Below are 8,418 nucleotides of genomic sequence, written 5' to 3'. Positions count from 1 at the left end.
ATACGGTTACCACAATCCAAAAGGTCCAGGAGTGGATGTATTCAATAGCTGAGACAATCTACAACACTCAGACCAATATTGATGGCGAAGGTACATCAAAACTCCCTCCAACTCCAACTGTTAGAGATTCTCAAGATGATGGCACCACAATCGAAGTCAGCTCCGCACCTACATTCGGGAACGACGACTTTGACATCAATGAGGTAATTCAGCCTACCCCTTCTAATGATGATTTAATGATTTTTGATGAGGAAGAAGCTTCGAGTGGCTCTCAACACTCAACCTCCAAGCCTAAAGAGAAGAAGAAGAAAATGAAGATTGATGTCTCAAGAAAATAATTTATGAGTCTACAAGCCAAAGTAGATCAGATTCTCGCTGCGGTTAAGCCCACTCAACTGCAACCTGAAGACATGCCGGGACAGAAGTCCCTTATTGAAAGGATTGAGCGACTTGAAACCCGTGAACGACTAGCTGCTGAGCGGATTTCTCTAAAAGTTGAAATGGGAATTCGTTCCCTGGATACAAGTCATCAGGCTGATCATTAACAGTTTATGGCTACTGCGGAGCGCCTCATCTCTGAGGTATCCGCAATCAAGACAGATCTTCAAATAGCCATTTCAGATCAGTCCACTCACTCGAAGAAGCTGATAGATGAAACTCATACTGCTTATGAGTCCACCATCTCGGTCCTCCAATCTACAATCAACAGACTTCAACGCTCTCTTTCTTTAAATTTTCATGGTCCTGAAATTCTTCAACTTACCAAGGAGATTCATCGAGTACTCTTTAACCCCGCCATCCCAAACAATCAACAGCTGGCCGATGTACTCAAAGCTGAATTCCAGGATGTGTGTGCTAAAGTAGATGGTCTTAAGCAATGGCTTGAGGAATCCCCACCTCTGCATTCCTCAAGTGGGGGAAGTGGTGAAGACGATCATCATTCAGACAACATTTATTACCAACATACAAACTCCCATATCATAAATGACAAAGTTCCTACACTGCAACCATCTCCTCACAAGAATCCAAGCCATCAAACTCCACCGCAACATCAGTCTCCACAACAAAAGGAAATCATTCATGAAACCAATCCTTCTTCTGAGCGACCAGAGACCCCTCCCCACTTCAAGAACTTAGCATTAAACATGTCATCCGAACATTCCGATGATTCTCTCGCAACAAAACAGAAGAAAGCCGATTAGAAAGTAGCCAAATTTGTTGAGCTTATCTGGAGAGAAAACGGATTCGACATAACCATGGATGAATCCTTAGTCAATTCTTGGATCAACCCCCACCGAAGACTACTAGATGATGACTATAAACTCTATCTTACTTATGCTGAACCCCCTTCTGATGGTTACTGGGATGTTCCAATCTCTCCCAATGCCAAATACTTCACTGTATTTAAGCAGTTTGACCGCAGCCTACCTGATCACAAGAGACTGAGCATGGAATTTGAAAGACTCAATCTATTCCATGCCAAACATGCTTCCTCAATAGAGAAAATTTGGTCTAATGATAGACCATCCACAGTCAAGAACTTTAAGCCCCGGAAATTCATGAAAGCTGACTTCATCCAATATACTCTTACAAGAAGGAATCAAGACCATGTCCGCACCCAAGCTGACTTCCCATGCATGAATCCAGAAGAAGTCTTCCTGATAGCAAAGGTGTTCCAAAACAAAGCTGAAAAGTATCCGAAGATGAAGATAGCATTGGAGAGGGCAAGCACATTTCTAAAAGAAACTGTATGTGACTTCGCGAAGATTGATGCAGACATTCACCCTGTCCTTGCCAAAAAGTTTCATCTACCACCACTTGATCTGCACCGATGGTTACTGAAGGTTTTCAAGAGAGATCTCTGGGTGCAACAAACTTCCCAGATCTTGGAGTCATCTTTAAACGAAAGGTCGATGAAACCAAATATTTCATCCCGTTGACTGGCATGAATCGTTGATATTGCCATATTTATACATATTTTTAGGCAATATTTAAGTACATTTTTATATATATTTTGGTCATTTGCATAGAATAATGGTACTTATTAGGATAAATTATATTTTGCAGCAAAAAAGAAGACATTTTGAAGAAAAGGGACTGAAAGCGTTAGAGAATGGAACTTTGGAGGTTGAAGGCTTGAAAGACAAGAAAAACACCCAAAAAGACGTACTCATGACGTGAACAGTTGATGGTTCACGACGTGAGTGGAAAGAGTTAGAAGATAAGCATCCGGGTGAAGGAATCCTTGAGGATCACGATTACCTCGAGTTCACGACGTGAGTTTTAAATTCTCACGACGTGAATGGTGATTTTGGAGAAAATATATATACTCTTCTCCATTACGATTGGGGGAACTTTTGGGTGGCTGAGAGGGGTTCCTGGAGACGAAATTCAGAGGAGAGGAAGATCTGGAAGCTGGTTTCAACATCAAGGAAGAAGAAGTACATAAATTGATTCATAGTTTGGTACACTTTAACATGTTTTGGATTATAGTATTCGTTTGTTTAGCTGTTAATATGTCCAACTAAATCTAGCTGCTTCTGTTAGCTAGATGAAGCTGGAACTCATGGTTTTAATGCATTAGATTCGACTTTAATTGTTGGTGATATGCTTGTGTTGATTGATTTTACCTAGCATGCTTGAATTAGTTATTTGATTGCTTTAAATTCTTGTTCTGTGTAGTTAATGAACACAATTCTGCATGAACTTGAATACCTAATAATATAGTGAACACTAGTTTATTGGAGCTAAGATCAAACCAATCTTAGATTAGTAATTGAATAATTAAATCAAGCTGTGTTAGAGAACTCATATTATGACTATAATTGTGTTTTGATTAATCAATCTTCATGGCTCCAATTTTATTTAATAATTGATTATGTGTTAACTATTGTATGAACATAAATAGAATTACATGAATTGATTAATAATTAGTAGATTTAGAACTAAATTACTAATACTTTCTTAATTGGTCACCAACAGTAATAGTTATAGCTAATATATAACCATTGAGTGAAAGTGGACTCGAACTAACAGAAGTGTTTTGTTTATTGATTAAGTTTTTGTTAAAGAATTAAGTTCATCTAAACTTGCAAAATTAGATAAAAACCTTTTTAGCTTGTTAATAATTAGATTAATTTAGTAGTAAATAAAGTAATTGATAACACCGTTCCCTGTGATCGACACCCAACTTACCTAAGCTATACTGTAATCTGACTAGGTACACTACCTATAAGTGCATAGTTAGTCTAAGTTTGTTAGGTTATATATATTAAAACTAGTGGGTACTTCCGTGCACATCAAGTTTTTGGCAACGTTGCCGGGGAACGGCTTAGTTTATTATTTGTTTATTTGCTTTAGGTTAATCGATCCTTTTTGTGGGATAAAACCTACAAAAAGTTAATTTTCCAGCAAAGTTTTTATTAGCATTAGTTTTTTTTTTTTTTTTCTGTTTGTCCAGTTTTCACGACGTGAGGGCACTTCTCACGACGTGAATATAGTAGTTATTAGTTTTTATTCATTTATTAGATATTTTTATTAAATTTGTTTTTAGTTCCTAGGAAGGATTGATTTTTTCTGATTACAGAACTCACAACGTGAGTTTATAGACTCACGACGTGAGAACTGTGATTTTTAGCTTTCTTTAGTTTTTAGTTTATTTTTCTATTTTAGTTCGTTTTTACGTTGTCTTTATAGATTGTCTGCAGGAGTTCATGACCAGAGGCTCAAACACACCTTTGGTGCCACCACTTGAAGATCCGGAGTCAGCCCTTCACAAAAACAAGAATAAGAACGCGAAGGAAGATCACACGCCAAAGAAGACGCCATTGCAAGAACTAAAATCAGCCTTTTCAAGGAAGTTGGGGAAGAAGACAGGAGAGTCAAGTTCAACCCCAAAGGAAAAAAGCAAAGTTGAAGAATTTGGTCCAGTTTCTAATCCACACGAATCCGAATACGAGTCAGACCCAGAATTTGAAATATTTGCGAGTGAGCCCGAAGACAAGCAAGAGGACGAAATGACAAACATTGATGAGATGTCCATGGGAGCTTACAAGAAGCGGATCCGAGAGGATGTGGGTCCCGGTTTAGTCCAACACGCAATACCTGCCACTGCCACATTCGAGCTGAAGGGGCACATCTTGACTGCACTGAAGGATATCCCATTTTATGGGAAGGATCATGAGGATGCTTTTAAGCATCTTGATGAAGTCAATGACATTGCGGATTACTTCAATGTCCCAAATGTCAATAGAAACACCGTCTTACTTAGGATGCTTCCCATTACTCTCAAGGGAGCGGCTAAAGAGTGGTTAAAATCTCTTCCACCGGGTACGATCACCACTTGGGCTCAAATGCGTGAGCAGTTTCTTGACCAGTTTTGCCCACCATCCAAGATAGCTAAACTCAAGAAGGCAATAGCCAACTTTGAACAACAACCGGGGGAGTCATTATACGAAGCATGGGACCGTTACAAAGGCTTGATCAGAAATTGCCCTCAACATGATCTTAATGTTCAACAAGAGATGTCAATCTTCTATGATGGGGTCAATGTTATGACAAGACAACTCCTTGACTCTCAAGGACCTTTGACAAAGAAAAATCCAAGGGAGGTCAAGGAGCTGATTGAAGAATTCGCAAAGCACTCTCGTGAGTACCACAACCCTAGGCAAGATGGAATCAAAGGCAGTGGAGGTGCCCAAACTGAAGAAGTAGCAGCTATGATGGCTATGCTGAATAATATGGACCGGAGGTTAACACAAATGGACCAATCAATTCATGCTATAAGAGTTGGTTGCGAACGGTGTAATGGTCCACACTTGACCAAGGACTGCAATTTGGATGAGTATGGGAATAAAAAGGCTCAAGTATGCTACTCGAGTGGGGACAAGTACGATGAAGACTGGAGGAAACCGAAGAAAGAGTGGCTGCCATGTGAAGAATACAAGAAGCAAAAGGAAGAGAAGTATAGGCAAACAAGCCGAGGCTTCTACCAAAAGGAGCAGCCACCAGCTGAGAAAAAACCCGATCTAGAGACCATGTTAGTTAAGTTTATGGAAGCTTCAGAAAAGAGACACGAGGCTACTGATTCTGCTATTGATGAACAAAGAACTTTGATGAAGAATCATCACGCAATAATGGTAGAACAGCAGGCTTTAATAAAAAATCAACAAGCCTCCATCAATAATCTTGAAGTGCAACTTGGTCAACTAACCACTTTGGTCACGAGAAGATGTTCCCGAAAAATCCTAAAAAGAAGACCCAATCTCACATAATGGCAATAGATACTGAAGAAGAGGTCATCTCTGAGTTCCTAGAAGCATTAGAAGTGGAGCCACAACAGCCCGATCCAAAGCCAAAGAAACCAAAGCTCGAAAATGAAGAAGCTGTTAGAGCACCCAGTTCACGACGTGAGCCCGCTATGCTCACGTCGTGGGCTCTGTCTGAACAGAAAAATTTCGTCTTTGTTTCAGCATATCAGCCACCTTTGCCGTTTCCTTCCCGAGCTGCCCTTAGACCACTGGAAAGAGAGCATATAGAGTTTATAAAGCACGTGAAGGGTATCCCGATTAATACTCCCTTTGTCGAGTCGTTATCCAAAATTCCCGAATATGAAATTTTTTTACAAGACTTGATAAACACTCGTCAGCAACTAAAGAAGAATTCTAATATTATTCTAAGTGAGCAAAGCTCAAAAGTGGTGTTGGGGGAAATACCTAAGAAGATGGGGGATCCTGGACGCCTCACTCTTCCATGTGAGTTTGGGAACAATACGAAGGTTTATGCTTTAGCCGATTCTGGGGCTAGTATAAATTTGATGCCTTATTCATTTTATCAGAAATTTAATATTCCGAAGTTAAAAGCTACAAAGATGACTATTCACATGGAAAACCGTTCGGTGACACAACCCAGGGGCATTGTGGAAGATATTCTAGTGAAAATTGGGAAATTTGTTTTTCCCATAGATTTTGTAGTATTAGATATGAAGGAAGATCCCAATGTTCCAATTATCCTTGGTCGTCCGTTACTTAACACCGCTGGAGCTCTTGTCGATATACGCGAATCCAAGCTCACCTTTAGAGTTGGAGATGAAAAAGAAGTTTTTGGGATAGAAGATGGTTTCCAAAAGAATCATGCTCAAGAAGAGGTTTTCAACATTGATGAAGAAAATGAACTTGAAGAATTAGAGAAGCTCATGGAAGAAGAGATAACAACAATTCACCAAGTTAAAAGAACAAAACCAAGAGCATCCGTTCCATATTTAGTTGAAGTCATTGCCTATACGAATCCAACTTCTTGGGTGAGCAAGGAAGATGATGAGATGACGAGTGATGAAGAGGAGGTTACTTCAAAAGTAACAATTCCAGTGGTGGAAGAAGAGAAGAATGTTATGGAGTGTAAGGAAGAGACTAAAGGGACCAAACGCAAGCTTGATGAAGACGAGGTCAAAGCTAAAAAGGAAAATTCGAAAAAGGCGTATAAAAGACGAGTTCAAGCCTACAAGAGGCGTTTCATGGAACAAAAGATCCTAGTGGTGGATTCATCGGATGACTCAACGTAGGAGGCAAGGAGTCCGGCTCATGACTCCAAGAAAAAGAAGCGCTTCTCGGGAGGCAACCCGAGTTTGGTTTGCAATTCTTTTTCTTTTCTTTTTAGTTTTTGCATTTTAGTTTAGAAACATAGATCATATCATCCAACTCGCTTTACTCATGATTAAACACTGAGTGTGGGGTCCCTAAAAATGAAGAGGTAATAATTAAGAATTTAGTTAATAGACAAATTAAAAATAATTTTCGTACAGGATTCACGACGTGAATTCTGAATAAGCCGGATAATATAAAATGATGCATATCAGTCCATTTTCTATTAAACTAATTGGCCCAAGACTAATCCATTTTTGATGAAGAATGCATGGCCCAACACTCAGCCCAGACAGGACTAACGACGTGAATCCTAAAGGATTCACGACGTGAATTTTGAAAAACACGGGACCACAGATTAAAGGGTAAAGAACCAGTTTGACCCTCTTTTGTTTATTCCTCACGAAGTGAAACACGAGATCTGGTCCCCCCTTGGTACCCCCTGCTCCGATTTTGGCCGACAACACTCAATTTTCGTTTTTGCTTACCTAATACTTCAATCTAAGGTAATGATTCTTAATTCTTAAGTTTAATTTTTCTTTAATAGTTGAACTTAGGGTTAGGGTTTGTTAGTTAGATGAAATGTCGAATTTACTTCCTTAAAGCCCCGTAATAGCCTTGGAATGTTTATGCTTTGTGCTTGGAAGTGGTATAGGAGTAAACCCCATTAATATTGTGACCAGATTTGCCCCTGATTTTAGCGATTCTACTTGCTGATGTTGCGATTTCACGACGTGAATCCTAAAGGATTCACGACATGAATTCTGGGACTGGACATTTTCAGTTCTGTTAATTTCTAATCTGTTGGGTTGTTTCTTTTGGATATATTTGTTGATGTTTTTGTAGAAATGGCTCCCAGAAGAGAGATTTCAACTGGAGTAGCGGGTTTACATCCATTTTACAACTTTCCAACAACTACTCCCCGGGATATCTATACACGATGGAACAATCGGGTGGGATGGCTTTACAACCGGGAGTTTGCTCTTGCCCCCACTATTCAGTGGGCACGGTTGCGGGAGGTTGGGCTGGTGGATCGGATGTCCCAATATCTTACTAAGATATTTTTGGGGGATGGATTTTCCTTCACGTGCAAGGGGTGGTACAATTTGTTTGCCATCCAAGAGCGGGTCTATAAAGAGATTTGCGTGGAATTCTTTTCAACGGTGACATTCCATGAGAATGTCCAAGATCCTACTTTCCCGCAAGCTTTGGTTTTTCGTCTAGGAGGGGAATATCGGGAGTGCAGTTTGGTTGAGTTTTCACGCAGAATGGGGTTATACGAGGCTCATGAGACCATGACTCATGAGTTTATTTTATTTTTGAGGGACGCCACACGTGCTTATGCGGATGGGGTTTCAGGATCGGAGTTCTGGAGCAATATCGCAGCCGGTGTGTTCAATTCCGGTGTATCCCCCGAAAGTAGCATCAAATCACCGATACATCGCCTTATCCATCGCCTTATCACATTTTCTATTCACCACAAATGCCATGGTGATAAGGTCACTAAGGTCAACTTGTTCTTTTTGTGGTGCATTTTACAGCCCGGCGTGTGCTGTAACATTCCGTATTTCTTGGCCCGATACTTGGCGGAGTATGCTACGAGTGCTCGTCTCAGGAGCCCCATTTGTGGTGGGCACTTTGTTACGCGCTTGGCCCGATCTTATGGCCTCATTGTTTCCGGCATCACTCGTTCTTTGACATGCATGGAGGGGAACGAGTTTAGTATGGGGTATTTAGAGACAATGAAGGTGGTCAAGAATTATGGGACACATTGGGGAAT

At 40.3% G+C, this 8,418-nt stretch overlaps 1 non-coding gene across 1 annotated transcript; it reads right to left on the bottom strand.

Moving 5' to 3' along the window:
- Positions 1–4,400: 4,400 nt before the first annotated feature.
- Positions 4,401–4,507, bottom strand: LOC145110093 (small nucleolar RNA R71). The gene has a single exon (XR_013709475.1). It is a non-coding gene; the product is annotated as a small nucleolar RNA R71 (small nucleolar RNA).
- Positions 4,508–8,418: the final 3,911 nt, after the last annotated feature.

Source organism: Lactuca virosa, chromosome 4 (genome assembly GCF_052849685.1).
Source record: "Lactuca virosa cultivar CGN04683 chromosome 4, Lactuca_virosa_CGN04683_v6, whole genome shotgun sequence".
In the NCBI taxonomy this organism is placed as follows: domain Eukaryota; kingdom Viridiplantae; phylum Streptophyta; class Magnoliopsida; order Asterales; family Asteraceae; genus Lactuca; species Lactuca virosa.
The sequence above is the reverse complement of the archived record's forward strand: the minus strand, read 5'-3'. Positions and strand labels throughout refer to the sequence as shown.